This window comes from Accipiter gentilis, chromosome 26 (assembly GCF_929443795.1).
Source record: "Accipiter gentilis chromosome 26, bAccGen1.1, whole genome shotgun sequence".
Classification (NCBI taxonomy): domain Eukaryota; kingdom Metazoa; phylum Chordata; class Aves; order Accipitriformes; family Accipitridae; genus Astur; species Astur gentilis.
The window spans coordinates 21,741,901-21,757,195 of record NC_064905.1 but is presented as its reverse complement, the minus strand read 5'-3'; the positions used below and the strand labels follow the sequence as shown (position 1 = coordinate 21,757,195).

The 15,295-nt window shown below is 54.2% G+C and overlaps 1 protein-coding gene and 1 long non-coding RNA gene across 6 annotated transcripts in view; one reads left to right on the top strand and one right to left on the bottom strand.

Moving 5' to 3' along the window:
• The window catches only part of FGF1 (fibroblast growth factor 1), a 32,453-nt gene that overhangs the window by 6,026 nt on the left and 11,132 nt on the right, over positions 1-15,295 (top strand). For 3 of the 5 annotated variants that reach the window (XM_049829497.1, XM_049829493.1, XM_049829494.1), the window contains exon 2: positions 9,861-9,962. The exons of the other annotated variants lie outside the window; for them this stretch is intronic. The gene's annotated coding sequence lies outside the window, so the exon portion shown is untranslated. The remainder of the gene's footprint in view (positions 1-9,860; positions 9,963-15,295) is intronic. 5 annotated transcript variants of the gene reach the window in all.
• On the bottom strand, positions 12,670-15,238 carry LOC126050934 (uncharacterized). The gene is made up of 3 exons (XR_007509685.1): positions 13,209-15,238; positions 12,834-12,956; positions 12,670-12,749 (listed from the first exon to the last, which is right to left on the bottom strand). It is a non-coding gene; the product is annotated as an uncharacterized LOC126050934 (long non-coding RNA).

The window sequence follows — 15,295 nt, the reverse complement described above, 5'->3', positions numbered from 1 at the left end:
GCACATGCATTTCAACAGGAAATAAGCTTAGCTTTAGGGTACTAATTAGAGAAAGTAAGTTGTAACTTTTCAGTGAGGAAGCAATCACCGATTTTTATTTTAATGGTGTAATAATTGCTAGCTGGTATTGAGTCAGTCCCGATCTTGTGCTGCCTGTGGATCCCAGGCTGGCCGTGTGTCCTGGTTTCAGCTGGGATAGAATTAATTAAGTGGCTGCATCCACCCTCGGGGTGCCCACGACCACCCTCAGGATGAGGTTTGCTGCGGGTGCCGCTCGTGAGGGTGCCGGGGTGGCAGTGCACGCCCTCAGCATCCCTTGCAGTAAAACCCCTCACCTGCGCTGCACCACCCTCCCCTCGGCTCCGCGCACCCACGGGGATGGGGACGGGGGTTATTTCTTACTCACTTTGTCCGGCAGTGGTCAGTTCAGGCTCTTGCCCTTGGGTCTTTTTTTGTCTGCAAATATTTGCCTCCATTTGCCGAACTTGCAGGGTTGGAGGATGCTGGGTGATTTTCCTCCACAGAGGGCAGATACAATTTCCTAGGGATCGTTTGCCGTGGGAAGCGGCTGCGCAGTTTTCGGGGGCGAGGAGCGGCATTTGCTGGCACAGCCGACAGCGGTGTAGGCTGCGAGCCGGCTGTCCCACCGAGACCTGGCTGTCTGGGTCAGGCAGTTCACGTGGTGCTGGGCCAGAGTCCGTCCATTTTCAGGCGCTTGGCAAAGGCTTTGAAGACCGCCGCGTGCCTGAGGAGGGTGACCGGTGGTACGTGCATCCCGGGGGGCAGCTGTAACTCCTGTATCCCAAACCCCATGCCCCATGCCCTGCAGGCTCCAACCCAGACCACTGCCAGGCTCCAGTTACAATCCGGCCACGTGCTTGGTTACGTCCGAGAGACCCTCTCGGGTCCAGCCGACCCACTCCGGGTGCACTGGAGACGCAGGTCCCAGCGGGACACCAGGCACCCCTGCCCATGAATCCCAGCTCTCCTAGCAAACGTCTGACGATGGTTTGGGTGGAGGAGGAGGGGTGAAGAGGCACCTTCAAAGTGAACAGCAAGCACCCCTTTAAGAGCCAGATAAACTATGTTGTTGGTTTTTTCTTTTTTTGCCCTTAACAGAACAGTGGACTTGCACACGCTGGTACAATTCCGATAGCCTTTTCTAAGCCCAAATCTCTTGAGCCTCTGACCCTCGCAGGCTCCCTAGACTCTCCACTTCCCAAATGCTGGTGTCACCTTCAGGTGCAACCACCACCTCCGCTCGGGGTGCCAGCGATGGCAGAGCCCGGGACTCGCGTCTGGAGAGGGGACGGTTGTCTCGCCCTCCGGGAGCAGCAGTCACGGCGGAGCGGTGCCGGGCACGGCTGCTTGCAGCCGCATCCCTGCGCGCTGCTGCGGGTCTGCTGGCTGGAGGGTGAGGGGGGCAAGGAAATAAACGCACGGGAGCACACGCATACTACAGAAACTCCTGTTAGCGTTTGGCTTCTGCTTAGCGGGAAATAAGATTATCAAACAAGAGCTGCTGCCTCTCGGAGCCTGGCGTCATTTCAGCGTGCGATCCATCACGAGAGGCCGTGGGAGCGGGGAAGAGCTGCAGGAAGGCGCAGGGAAGGTGGCTGGCCATGCCCTGACCCCCAGCAGCCGTGGAGGTCCCGGGCAACTCCCATCAGAGTGGGGGTGTCAGCCTCGCCCTGTATTGTTTGAACACCAGTTTGGGGTAATTGCACAGTGACCCCTGAAAATACCCTGAAAATGCAGCTGGGTCTAGCTTCCCAGCTGTAGGAGCAGCGCCTTCCTCTCCAGAACCACAGGAATGCCACACGCAGGAATGCCGAGTAGATTCGCCCATTGCATTAAAAAACTCCCCTTTTAATCATCCTTAATTTCATAACCCCCCAAAATCAAAGGAGTTTAGATGAGATGAATGTACTCCTTTCTAAATGAGGGTTCAGAAATAAGAGGTTGCAAGGAATGGTGGAGAAAGATGAGCATTAACAGCAGGTCAAACCAAACCTATCACCAGCTACAGATAAATTCCCAGAAGGAAAAGCCCGACCATCACCGGGATCCCTCTAACCACAGCCTGCCCCAGCGCAGGCTCAGGATCAGCCCCCAGAGAGAGTCAGGGCCACCAGGAATTTGCCATCAGAGCAGATCCAAGGGAAGCATTTTTCCACCTTTCGCAAGCAGGGTGCCAGCAGAAAGCCAACGCGAGGGGCAGCGGGCACGGCCCCAGCGCGGGCAGAGCTGCAGGACGGAGGTTCAAGGCTTTTCTGCCAGACGGTGTCAGACCTGAACTTCTTCATACGAACCAGCTGCCACCAGGAACACGCTGAAGAGCGATGTATGCCGGGACATAGTTGTCGTGCGACAGAGAGAGAGAGAGACCACAACCAGGGCCTTGAGACACATGTTAGCACACGTATTTTATCTTACAAACCCTTTTAGTAAGCCTAACCAAGAACAAATATTCCAGGGAGGGGCCTGGTGAAACCTGCCCTGACCCTCACAGGCTGCTCTGGCACGGCTGACCCTGGGTACCGAAGCATCACCCTCCTGAACACGGCGGGCAATAACTCGTGATGGGGACATTTTTAGAAACCCTGTATACCTTTTCTGCCACTGCAGAACTGTAAGTGATTATCGTTTGGGCTAGAGGCCTGGCTGGGTTTGTCTTTCAAACGGCTCACAATAGAAATCTCTTTGCAGAAGAATTCGTTGAAAACCAGTTCAGCGAGAGAGAGAGGGACTATTGCTTTGTCATGGTATCTCTGCCCCGGCGTGTTGTGTGGCGTTCATGAATGCAGTAATCCTCCCTCTCTGCCCATTTGTTAAAGAAGAAAGATGCCTGACTCAGTATTTCTCAGTAATGGCAGTTACTATTTTTTGCCTTGTTTCCAACATCAGAGTCTGTTGGTTTAATGCTGTCGGAGAACAGAAACAGACACTGAGGCCTCGCAGAAGCAACCAGTGACTTGCAGATTTTGTACACTCTAAATGCTGTAACGTGTTTAATGGGGGGACAGGGACTCACGCTTCATGCCTGGGTCGGAGGCAGCAATGGACTTCAGCCAGGGGAGGAGGCAGAGGCAGGTCTGCAGGGTGCAGAGTACCCGGCCTCTGAAGGTAACAAAACTCTGCCTGCCACAAGCCCTTCTTTTCTTTCTAATAGCTTGCTCACACACTAAGGAAAACAGCATAACAAAAATGCTTCGTTTGCCTGGCTGCTAAACACGGCAGCTAAAGGCTATCACAGGCCCTCGAAGAGTGCCATGCTTAATATTTATGAATTCCTTTCAAGAATAGCTAATACCCAGCCAGTGCTAAATAGTATTCTATTAACCCCAGCACGGTATCTTAACACACATCCATGGTCCAGCTTAAAGCCTAACCTTTGTTTTAATAAGGTAACAAAACCAAGTCTTCTGGGTCTTAGAACTACCTCAAAAGTGAATTCAGAAGAGCCCCCTTTGCCCTTCTGTTTGTGCTTTCCCAAACCGCCGGGTCTGACCCTTCCCAGGATGAGACAGAGGCACTTTAAGAGGAGTGAAATCACCGCAGAAAATTGCGTCCTCCAGAGTGGTGCCAGCAGAGAAAGATAAAAATGAGAGGAGAGCAGAACGGAAAAACAGCGATTAAAGTGATCCGGTGACCGAAATAACACTGCACACAGAGTTGCTTACTGATGTGAAAAAGGCATCTATTCCAGAAGGCTGGAAACCTGAGGAGCACAGAAGGGAATCCATCACACTGAGCAAGAGAGCCTGGAGCTCCCTGCAGCCGTGGGGCACCGCTCCACCGCCCAGTGCCGGGCTGTAAAGCACAGGGCAATAATTACGGTCACTGAGCAATTACCGTCTTCCTCCTTCGAGCCCAGGTGCAGAAGCTGCCACGCTCTGCCCGGCCGCAGGGCCCCGCACAGCTCCCTGCCACCGCTCGCCCTCGCAGCCCGTGGGCTTGGCGTGAGAGCAGCAAACCCTCCCTGCTGCGCACCTCTGCTGCGTAACGCTCGGCTGGAAAAAAATCGTGCGAAGCTGCTCCGACCTGCTACCTCGCACAGCCCCCCTGCAGCTGCAGAGCCCCTTACTGGGGCGCCTGCTGCCTGTGTGCCCCCTTACTAGGGTGTGTAGCCCTTTACTAGGCTGTGTACCCCCTTACTAGGGTGTGTAGCCCTTTACTAGGCTGTGTACCCCCTTACTAGGGTGTGTAGCCCTTTACTAGGCTGTGTAGCCCTTTACTAGGCTGTGTACCCCCTTACTAGGGTGTGTAGTCCTTTACTAGGCTGTGTACCCCCTTACTAGGGTGTGCAGCCCTTTACGAGGCTGTGTTCCCCCTTACTAGGGTGTGTAGCCCTTTACTAGGCTGAGTACCCCCTTACTAGGGTGTGTAGCCCTTTACTAGGCTGTGTACCCCCTTACTAGGGTGTGCAGCCCTTTACGAGGCTGTGTACCCCCTTAGTAGGGTGTGCAGCCCTTTACTAGGCTGTGTACCCCCTTACTAGGGTGTGTGCCGCTTGCGTACCCCCTCAGCAGGATGTGTTCCCCCTTACTGGGGTTCACGCTGCCCCAGCATCCCAGACCCGCTCCCTCGCCCAGGAAAAGCACGTGGAGCTGCCGTGGGATGGACCAAGCTGACATCTCGTAGGCAGCATTTCCAAGCCCGAGGCATCGGAGCCTGACAGCTAACCCTGAGGCCAAAGATTAGAAAAGAGGTAGAAAAGGGCTTTCTGTGTGAAGCGTTTTGCAGGGTGCAGGAGCCGGGCTGGCTGCTGTGCCCAGGGTGCCAGCCCCAGCCCTGGCTCCGCACCACTGACTCACAGGGTGACATCCAAAACCCTTTTGTCCTCTTCAGACTCATTTCTGGTGTGGTGTTGTCCTCTCTGAGTCGTCCTCCCAAAGATTTGCACTTTGCCCACAACAGTCTAGACACGCAGTTCATAAATGACTCATGACGTGCTTGTGCTCATAAAGTCTGTCCTTGCTTCTGGCTCTTAATTTAGATCTGTGCTTCAAGAGTTGAAATCTGGGCGTCAGCCCTGACCTCAGATCTTTTCTTCCCACGTCTCTGGAGTTATATCTGCCTGTCCCACCTGCAGACGAGCCTCGCCAGCACTCGCCCATGCAGGGACCTTATTTCTACAGAACGCCTGAGCTCGCCAGCAGCACCTCCCAGAGCAGATCTCACCGCTGCCCTTTGCGAGCCGCCGCCAGAGACCATGGCTGGATGGCTTCTCCTCCAGAGATGTCCTCAGGCATCCCCAGCGCTGCTCAGGGACAACCTACCGGTGCCCAGTGCTGCCCGTGCCCTTCCTCGCCGACCTCACACCTCCTCCTCCTCCATCCCTGTGTCCATCTGCATGGACAGGGTGGTGGGGCTGGGCACGATCTCCTCCTGGCACTGCAAGACAGTGCTCCTGTACCTCTTCAGGACCCTTCTCTGGGTCCCACAAGAGGCACCGACCACCCCGAGGTGAAGCCAGCTCCGTCGGTTGCCCGTGCAAGGTGCATGGTGACCCTTACGGGCGCAGCTCCCACCTGCATCCCCAGCCCCGGGTTTGCAGGCAGGCAGCTTGCCCAGCCTGCACGCCAGCCTTCAGGGCACGGTCACCCTCGCTTGCTCAGGGTGGTCCCCGAATTGCACGGCGAGCCTGTCTGGTCTGTCCTTAGGTCATGGAACAAGAGCAGGAGCTCCGAAAGAGGTATTTCACTCGTTTGCTCTCATTCTGCGCTGCCTGGGCGGACAGGAGGGGGAGATCTTTACCGTGACAAATCCCAGTCTGTGCATCAGAAGATGAACTCCAGATCCAAGCTGTTCGCTTATACCAGAGGCACTCTGCATGCCATAAAGCCCCCCCAAAATTACGCCAATTACTGGAGCTCGGTGCCAGACAACCTGGCTGCTTTCTGCACGTCTCCCCCGGCACATGCTGCCTGGGGCAGTCGCACAGGCGACCTTCTGCATCCCTGCACCATGCAAGCAGGAGATGGACCACCCTGACCCCTCCGTCCATTTCCAAACACCCCCCAGACCTAGGACAGGGCCGTTCCCATAGCCGTGGCCTGGCAGCTCCCCAAAGCTTTCACCCACTCTGATTACTTTTCTCCCCAGAGAGGTCACTCGTTACTTCTCTAACAGCTGCACATCCTCACAGGGCATGTTTACGTTATACAGAAGAATACTACTCAACTGGGTACAGTTTCCACTGGAATTTCCATCTCCTTTTATATCTGAGTTTCAATTGCAGGTCAAATCTCGGACATAAAACACCCTCCCTTCCCTTTCCTTAATACTCCCTTTGCTGCGGGGTGTTCTAAAAAGCTTCCGACTGATGGGAAAAGTTTACCAACTGCCAAACTCTAAATGGGGTTTTTGTAGCTTACACCTAACCTGGTGCGGATGTGATCCTCTGCGGGTGCACACGCGTGGGTACCACACAAAGCGCAGCAAATGGTGCAGGCAGTCGGGGGATGTTCATTTTACTCCCTGGGGACCCTGCACCCCAGCGTGGGGGCTGAATGCGTGGCTCCTGAGTAAGAAAAAGATAAAAACCCATTGGGGTCCCGGCCAGAGATGCCGTGGCAGGCAGGGATGGCAGCTGCTGTTCCCCAAACCGTGGAGCTGGCAGACGGCGGTTCGGTCCCATCGCCCGAGCCCGGCTGCATCCATCGCCCCTCTCCAGGCTGGCTGCTGCGTGCCCAGGGCTGCTGAGAGCGGCTGCCCTGGGGGGTCCGAGCTGGAGCTGTGCCTGGGGGGTCCGAGCTGGAGCTGTGCCTGGGGGCTCGCTGACCGGCTCCTGCTGACCCGGGCTGGCAGCTGGCAGCATCAGGCGTTTTGGAGGATGTTATTGTGTGCGAGCGCAGTTTGGATCAGCCCTTTCCTGCCCATGTAGTGCTGTGAATAGGGGATATTTGTGCCCTAAGACCAGCCAGGTTTCAAAGGGGAAAGCTGCGTATACTGGAGTGCATTTATGTAATTTTATAAATTTCAGCCGAGCTAGGACAAGTGTATTACGAATTGCACTGGGGTGGAGACACTCCACAAACATGTAAAACATTAACATCAGCATGCAAAGTCCCTGCAAGCAGATCACTGCAGCCTGCTCCTGGCACTCTGTTTTTTCCGGGGCCGTGAGCAGCCCCCGTGTCCTGGCACCGCTGCAGCACAACAGGGATGGCAAAGCTTGCATCCCACAAGGCTGCCTTTTTTTGTCCCCAAGTTTTTTGGTTTAGTTTGGGGTTTTCTTCCACTTAGACAAACCATGGCATCTTTGTGCCTCCTATCATTGCTAGCATCCTCGGCTGCATCCCCGTGGGCCAGCTTGACCCCACAGCTTTCCCCTAAACCGGCTGTGGAAACACCGGGCACGACAAACATTCCCATGTCTCTAGACTGCCCACTCGGGAGCTGGAAATAAACAGCGTGGGTGTCACCTCCGCGGGCAGCACTCTGCAAAGCGCTCGGTACAGCAGCTGAGTTTCATCAGGTAGTTAAAATTGCAGACTTCTCTCCTGCGACATGCTTTTTATGGTGGTTTGTTGTTTACAGAGCTGAGAAAGGGTAGAAGAGCTTTTCAAAAAAATATCCCCTTGCCTCTGAGGGTACCGTTATGGAAAGCCACGGCAGCATCCGAGGCAGGGCACTGTTTTCCTTGGAGCAGTGCAGGAGCGGCTGCCTGCTCCTGCCTGCTGACACGCAGCCTGCGGTCACGCTGCCTGCTTCACAGATGTCACGGGAAGGACCGAATCGGTGCCCACCTCTTTACGGACGCAGGTGCCTCGGTGTACCCCTGTCTGGGACAGGGAGGACCAGAATTAGGGCTGTATCTTCTACCGAGGTCTGGCACGTCCCAGCGTGTGATTCATGCTCCTTTCTAGGCTGGAAATGAGGATGACAAATGGACAGCCCAGCGTCCGTGGGCCTCCAGAGCCACCCACTGCCTGGAACTGAGAAATTCCCAATTTTTGCCTAAGGACCGTGGTGGGTCAAAGAAGCGACCTGTCTGGCTCTACAGACAGCATGAGGTGGAGATGCAGAGCTTCTCTCCCTAGTTTACTCCAGTGGCGGGTTATCCACAGCTGATTATTCTGGGTTTTTTTGCTGACCCGCTCATCTGCACATAACAAGATTCAGCTTTAAGCTTGCCTTGCTCTGATCTTTCATTTGAAGCTCTCCTTGCATGCTCTTATGCACTGCAGTATACACTAGAAAGCATCTTCTCCAGCCCTAAAGTCATGCAGATAAGAAAACTATTATTTACTGGAGGATTTTCCTGGTAATAGCAATTATTATCTCAAGCTTTTCTCGCACTGTTAAGTTATTGAGCAACAGTGTGCACGGGAAAACACAGCCCAAGCTGTTTGCTCAGGCAGCTCAGAGAAAAAAACAGGAATTAGCATCCATAGCTACTAGATGCTAAATTTAAAATAAGATCTTGAACAGCAGAATTAAGAACAGAACTCTTCCAGCCAGTTTTTCTTAGAACTTAACAAGACAAGCTATATAGTCCTTATACAGATATTTCAGAATGAACAAAATTAACTCCCTGTGCATTTTCAGCATAGTAAATCACTGCTGCGCTTATGGTGAACCCAGAAACCAAGTGATTTTCCTTGGAACAACCAAGACTGAGACTATGCTGGAGGAAGTTTGATTTCTGAGTGATGATATGTCTACTGATGGTTAACCACGAGGATGGATGTGGGGTTTCACTTGGCCTGGAGATGAAACCCTCAATTCCAGCATCCTCTGCTTCTTTGGGGAAGGACATGGTATAAAGTCTGAACCCAAACTCAAATCCCAGTTTTGAAGCCTGAGCCAACCCTTGATTGAGCTTGGCCGCCCTTCAGAGGGCCAGCTGCAGGAAGTGTTGCATCTGACACCACATGAAAATTCCTGCTTTTCGCTCCTAATTCGAGCTTCATGCCTTATTAGCACCAGCACACTGAGATTTCGGACCCGTCTGAGCACTGAGGGATTGGCGAGGGCTCGAGGCTGACAGAGGGTGACCAAGAGGAGCAGGGACCAGGCACGTACCTGAAACGGGACCATCGGCAGGAGGTTTTGCTTGGGGTGGGACTAGAGGGCTCAGGCGGGACGTGGTACAACAGGACAACCAGATCAGCCCCTTGGCGTAAGAGCATTGCATAGAGTGACATTTTGGGGCTAGAGTCTGTCATTTGGCATCAGCCGCTGGTGTTACCGGGCAGAGCTGGCCTGCAAACAGAGCAGCTCCCCGCTGCAAGCGGCCACGCGTCTGCATCTCCCGTATCGAAATGCAACAAGGGACAGAGAGAAGGGAGGAGAGCTGGAGAGAAGCACCCATAACCAGAGTAGGAAAACAAAGCCGTGAGAAGCCTGCTCGCGGTCAGGAGTGGCGGTGGCCGGCGCTGCCGTCTGTCCATCCGTCCGTCCGTCCATCCGTCCGTGGGCGCGCGGGGCGGGAGCCGGCGGCCGCGGGGCAGCCACACCTGCAGCGCGAGCCCAGCCAGCTCCCGCTTTGTGGTCTGACATTTTGGCCAGTGTCCTGCGTGGACACCGGGGGCGGCTGCCGGGGGGGACGGTGACATTTACAAGCCAAGTGAAGCATCGACCAGCTTAACCTCCCTGCCTGCTGGGAATGGGGCAGCGGGTCCCGAGCAGGGTGCGGATGGGGGGGTCGGCTGCCGGGACCCTGCTGCAGGGTCCGAGCCCCCCACACCCGGGGGCTGCTGAGCAGAAGCCGATGGGGGGAGATGCCGCTTCACCCTTCCATCGCTGAGTGCCTCCCGCCCAGAAGGGTTTCCTATGTCGCCACAAAACATTCCAACTTCCAACAACCAAGTAGTTTTTACAGCATCCCTTGTGGTTTCCACTCCCTCCAGACGCTTTTCCCCTGGGAAGCAGAAACGCGCACGCAAGACCCACGGAGGAGAGGCGTGCGCAGCCCTGCGCTCAACCGCCTGCTGGCAAACGCCTGAAACAAGGTACCTGCACCCGGCGCGTCGTCCCTGGGTCCCCAGCAGCCTCGGCAGCCCGGAGCCATCCTCCTCGGGTGCCGGAGACGAGACCATGAGGACCGCGTAACTCATGGCACGTGTTAGTGGTTGCTCCCAGCCGGTCCCGTGTGCCGGCACGTCTCGGTCCGCACGAGCGAGGTGCCGGGAAGCAGCGCTGCAGCGAAGCACGGGAGAAGGGACGATGCTTTAGGTTGGTCTCGGCGTGAGCCTGCAAGGGGGACAGGGCACTTGCAAAAGGCAGGCAGTGAATCCCGCCGTCCAGGGGGAAGGGGAAGCCCTTGGTGTTACTCCACTAATTGCTTTTTTTAATCAGGATGCCTGTTGCAGTGCTATTGGGGCAGCAGAGCTAGAGGTGCCCACGGCGAATCCCCCGGGATGAGGGAGCGAACGCTGGGGGCAGCTGGGCCCTGGGCTGCTCCTGGCTCTCACCTCCCACCAGCACCGGCACAGCGGTCACGGCCACGGCCACGGCTCCGGCCCGATCCCGGACCCACGGTCCTCGCTCAGACCCTGGTCCCCGGGGAAAAGCTGCAGCGAAAGCATCCGCCTGCGCTGGACAGGCCAGCCTCGCCAGTGAACGCTGTGAATGGTGTCTTAAAATAAAGATGAGCTCTCTGCCTGGGGAGGGAGGGAGCCAGGAGCGGCTGGGGGAGCAGCAGCCACCCCCGGGATCCTCCCAATAATCGGACAATTGCATTGCCTCTACTGCAAAGCCCAAAGGTGTCCCCTTGCCCCCTGGGTGCAATACATCCTCCACCCCATCCTTGGCTGGAGAGATTGAGCTTTTGCAATTCTCTGTCCAGTGTGTTCTTTCCATACAGCAGATCCCACGCATCTGGCTCGCACTGGGAGTTAGCGCTTAAATCCCCCACATGAGACAATGGGATTTGCTTCTGTAGCCAGCGTTGCTCGTGTACGTGTCCGTGGTCTTGGGCTGAACCCAGACAGGACACATGGGGCAAGACCCTCCTGGCAAAGCTCCTGCTCTTGGGTTGGATCCACTCCTGGAGCTGGAACTGTAATTAAGTTAATCACTAGATTGCAAAAAGGGCGTGGGTGGGGAGGTGGGAGAGGCTGGAAGATAATTAGAAAGCGGATCGTCACCTTGTTTTCCTGTCGCCCCACGGATGCCACCAGTTTGCTGAGATGTTGCACTGGACGTCCCAGCTTGAAGAAGAAGCTGGGATGTCCCGGCCTCAAAGCCACGCAGAAATCACGCGTGGCTTTGAAGCAAAACACCCAGCTGTCGGCAGGCCATCGCTCGGCCGGGCTCCGTGCGGGGAGGTCCCCCGCCACGCCGCGCCGTTCTGCCCCCGGGACAGGCACACATCCCCAGGGCTGCCTCTGCTGTGCGGAAAGATGGGACGGGAGCTAAAGCAGGGCTGGGAAGGCATCAAATGGCCGAATCCAGCCTCCTTGCCCGGGGCTGGGACGCTGCCGACGGCGTCCGTCGGGGTCTGCCGAGGTGCGAGGGGAGCTGGGGGAGCTGCCCGATGCTCGCGGCACCTCTGGGAAGGTGACGGTGGGGACCTGCCGCCTGAAGATGTGTTTTCCGAGGGCTGGCAGTGGCCCACTGGTGTAGGGTTTTCCCCGGTGGTATAGGATTTTCTCTCTTCACCTGGAGCCAGATGCCCTTCCCTAGTATGGCGATTTATTTTTAAATGCTGCCTCGGAGGGATGGTGAGCAAAGGGACGGGTTAACCCCTGCTGCAGCTCATAACTGAGAACCCCCTGTCCCTTCCTCCTGGGCAGGATGCAACCTTTTCTTCAGCTGTCTTTACCGTGATGCTCCTGGAGGTTATCCTCAGCCTTTTTTCGGGAAAGAACTCACTCACTCTTGGCATTAGTGATAGCCACTCAGTAAACCTCTAAAAGTTTCACATTTACACTCCTGTCTGTTTTACCTAACACAAATCCAGTGTGACCTAACCGGAATGACTGTGTTTTCTGGTGGAGAGCAGAAGATGATGACAGCAGGCATTAGTTAAATTAATTTCTGCAGTTTTGGTCACACTTCACATCACATTTTTCACTTACAAAGGGTAAAACCTGACTGATAAATATTTCATTAAGCAGTTAATCACATTGCTAGAGGTAAAATCACCTTGCCGTAAACACTGACTAGAAACAAGCCAACGCATTCTGCTGATATGCACAAAATGATCTATTACATATTTATCATATGCTTTGCCTAATCACTTATTAAGTCCTTCTAAGCGGATCCATAGTCCAAGGAATTCGAGCCGTGCCTTGCGCTGCCAGCCCTTTGAAGGGAAAGCAGCCCTTGCAGGCTGCCTGTGCTGCTGATAACCCCAGACCCGCTGTGCTGCAGCTCCTGGAGCAACCAGTGCACGAGGAAGCCCCTTGCTGATCTCTAATCCTTTCCTGGGTGAGGAAATCCATCCCACGCAGTGGGTCTCTCAAACGTATAATGAATAAAATCCCTGTTTATCCGAGAGATGTTTACTCTGCATGCTCGCTCTGTTCTTGGATCGCCCCAAAGCCGTGCCTGTCAGCCCGGCACCAAGCACAGGGAGCTTCAGGAATCCCTCAGGACAGGCAATGAGTGGGGGAAAGCCAGAGCCTGAATTCCTTAAAAATATTTTACCTGTTGTAAGTGCTTTCCATTCCCATACTTAGTGTCTGAACTGCCTGGAAAGTGACTTAGTCTATCCAGGTGGCTGCAGTCAAAAGTGGGAATGGGAAATGAGCCCATCAGGAGGTGATGCTGCCTGATCACAGCTGAGTCACACCCTGGAATAAATAGGATTTCTGCTTTAATGGAGAAAATAACACTTTCCAAAGTGAAACCAACTGCAGCATTTCCACTGAACTCACCGAGCCTGATTCAGGAGACACTGATCTCATTAACTGAAGTCTGACAAAACCTTCAAAGACTCCCGGGTTTAGCTGGCTTCTCGCCTCTTGGGAGTTTTCTGGATGATCTTTATCTGTGATCAGCTAAATGGCAACTATGATTAACTGCACTTGTCATCAATGCATCCACACATGTTCTGAAGGGGTGCTTAACAGAGGCTATCCACAACATTTCTTTCCAATCCTATAAAGGATTGTATCCAAAGCCAAGGACAATTTTAATGTATTTGAGTCAACATCCGATCTTGTTTTAACCCATGGTAGATGAGATATTTCTGGTTTCCTCCGCGTAGTAGCCAGGTATTTTATACTTAAGGAAAAAAAAGATAGGCTCACCTTGGCTGGTCACCTCACAGCTTCAGGGACAACCTGTGGGACAGAGGCACCATTTGGGCATCAGAGGCTGTGCCGACGATCCAGTGTGCTCAGCTGCAGACGCCACACCGGGGTCCACCAGCCTCCGGTGCAACCTGCAAAACTGCTGCAACTGATCTCAGGAAAATGGATCTATTCAAGCAAGTCAGGAGGAGTCTAAAGAAAAAGGAGTGGAAAGGAAGTGTTGGAGAGATGGACAGGAAAGAAAAAGAGGCAGAGAAGTTTTAGCACCAGGACAAGGGACTCGGTCTCCCCACAGTTCCTCACCACTCTTGGTCTAGGTAACCTTCGCCGTGCCTGACGAGGTGGCTCATTAAGCGACTAACGAGTTTGACTGGTGGATGGAGGTTTGTGGATGGTAGTGGAAGATGCTCATCTCCCAGCTGAGAAGCAACAACTTCCCATCCTCGTGGTCTCCAGCTACTGCATGTGTACAGAGGGGTGGCCAGAAAAGGCATGGGGTTAGTTCCCCCGGAGAGCAGGGATCACTGCAGGGACGGAGAGCAGGGATCACTGCAGGGACGGTTCCCTGGGCAGAGGGATGTGCCCAGTTCTGCCGGGAGCCCCACGGGACCCAGCACGGCTCCTCTCTGGTTGCCTCCTCTGCCGAGACTGCTACCGAAAACCTGGGGCGCTCGCAGTAGTGACGGGAGGTTAAGTCGTAGCTGGCCACTAAATTTGTGTCACAGGAGCCACAGGAGAGCCACGAAAATACCCTCGAAGCCACACACAACCCATTCTGAGTGTGACCTGGCAGTCCAGGCATGCAAAAAACTCTTGGGCCATTAGCAATCCCCAAGTTGCCAAAGTTTCATCAACACCGCCTTTGTACTGCAAGCAAAGGAGAGAACAGTGCTATCTGGTGAAGTCTGCATTGATTTTAAAACAGGAAGGGAAAAGGACCTCACTCCTTTTCCATGGCCCCCAGTGTACACTGTTATTTCGGAGCTCACACGGAGTTCGCCTGTTATTGGCAGTGTAACCAGCCCTCGATGTTCAGACTCAGATGCTTGCAGAATTTGGGATTTCACATCAAAGCCACTGGTTTGGCCGCTGCAGCAGCAGCAGTCGGTGATAAAGTTTGGAACCAAACCCAAACTTCTCAGAATTTCACAGCTGTTCCGGTCCCACACCAGGCTCATCTCGCTGCTGCAAGGAGCACGCACGCCCCAGTGCTCCAGCCACCGAAGTTCAGTAGGACCTGGTTAAAATTAACATTCGGGTTTACCTCTCTTTTTAAGCCCTTTTTTCCTTCAGATAGCTATTTCTGATCTTTTGGGGTTCTGACATCTCCTTCCACAGCCCAGGAGGAAGAGCCGAGTGCCCCCCAGCTGCTGGTGGGACCCTCTGCTCCCTCTGCCTGCAGACGGGGCTGGGGCCACCCCAGTGCAGAGGCCCTGGGTCCAGCTCCCAGTGATGATGCCGTTCATTCTCGGTGGTTTTCTCTTAGGCAACACAGCACAGCAAAGCTATGGGAGTGAAGTGGAAGGGGTGGGAGGAAGGAGGAGAGCCACGAACACAGCTGGTCTTGGACAAACACTCTCCAACTTGGGCTCCAGCTTACTGTCCTAGAGTGACCGGCAATGTCAACTGCTCGGCAGCAGCCTTCCCTCTCTTACAGCAATCTCCTCTTGGAATATTTTCCTTTCTCCTTGGGGCACCAAATAACTGCTGGAGTGTGGTATCTCTCAGCTTAGCATGTTGGAGAGAGCTTTCTGTTCTGCTTTGAGGTATTTAATAATTTTGTTGGGCTTCTACCCAAAGAAATAAGGCCCTTTATGTTGTCTTTGGTTCAGGTTCTCACTCTCACTCATGCTTTTTAATTCCCATAAAAACCTAACATGTTCCTGCCAAAAGTATAATAGTAGGGCCATGAGTGGTGGTGTGTGTAGAGTACCGACTCCACGGTCATAAAAGTATGAGAACAGCAATAGTAGTTAGCAAGGAGAGACAATGGGAGTGGAAAATAGTGTTCATTCAGCTTCTCTTGTGGAGTCAAAGGCAGCTGGCGAGCAATAAATGTGTTCTAAAAATAGCAAAAAAAAAAA